Here is a 1,206-nt window from a genome sequence, read left to right on the forward strand (position 1 = left end):
GAGAAAAGGAAAAAGAAAGACACACGAAGAAAAAGAAAAAAAGAAGAGGAAACATAACAGAAAAGAAAAAAAAAAAGGAAGTTTGTAACAAAGCCCTAAATAAACAGAGAGAAGAAACAAAGAAACCAAAACAAACACAAACCCACCCCACCCCCACACCCCCACCACCCCCACACTCAATCCCCCCAAACTCCACACCAGTGCCACACAGACAGGGATGGAAGCAGAGCTCTGTCACCAGCAGCAGCAGCAGCAGCAGCAGCAGGGGGAGACAACAGCAGGCACCCAGGGCTGGCTGGCTGGCTGGCAGAGACACAGCAGTCAGTGTCCACCCACTGTTCAACAGGGTCCACCGGCCTTGTCGGATTCCCTCTGGGCTGTCAGCTGGCTCCCTTGGTCTGTTGGCTGTGGGGGCTGTTTGGGGGGGGGGGGGGGGGGGGTTGGGGCTTCCTTACGTTTGGCCTGCATGGTTGGGTTGTTGTTGTTGATGTTGATGTTGCTGTTGTTGTTATTATTGTTGTTGATTTTGATGATGATGTTATTGTTGTTTTGTTTTTTCAATTGGGGGTGTCTAAATTCATTAAAAGAAAAGAGAAAGAAAGAAATTGAGAGAGGGAAATGGATATAAAGAAGGAAGGAAGAACAAGAAAAAAAAGGAAGAAAGAAAGGAGGAAAGAAAAAAGAAATAACAGAAAAAAAGAAGTAAAGAAAGAAAGAAAGTAAAGAAAAAATAAAAAAATTAAAGAAGGAATGAACGAAAGAAAACAAGGAACAAAACAATCAAGAAACAAAATAAAGAACAAAGAAAAGAGAGAAGAAAAAAAAGAAAGAATGAATGAATGAATGAGAAAAGGAAAAAGAAAGACACACGAAGAAAAAGAAAAAAAGAAGAGGAAACATAACAGAAAAGAAAAAAAAAAGGGAAGTTTGTAACAAAGCCCTAAATAAACAGAGAGAAGAAACAAAGAAACCAAAACAAACACACCCACACACCCCCACCACCCCCACACTCAACCCCCAAACTCCACACCAGTGCCACACAGACAGGGATGGAAGCAGAGCTCTGTCAGCAACAGCAGCAGCAGCAGCAGCAGCAGCAGGGGGAGACAACAGCAGGCACCCAGGGCTGGCTGGCTGACTGACAGAGACACAGCAGTCAGGGTCCACCCACTGTTCAACAGGGTCCACCGGCCTTGTCGGATTCCC

This window comes from Babylonia areolata, chromosome 3, assembly GCF_041734735.1.
Source record: "Babylonia areolata isolate BAREFJ2019XMU chromosome 3, ASM4173473v1, whole genome shotgun sequence".
In the NCBI taxonomy this organism is placed as follows: Eukaryota; Metazoa; Mollusca; class Gastropoda; order Neogastropoda; family Buccinidae; genus Babylonia; species Babylonia areolata.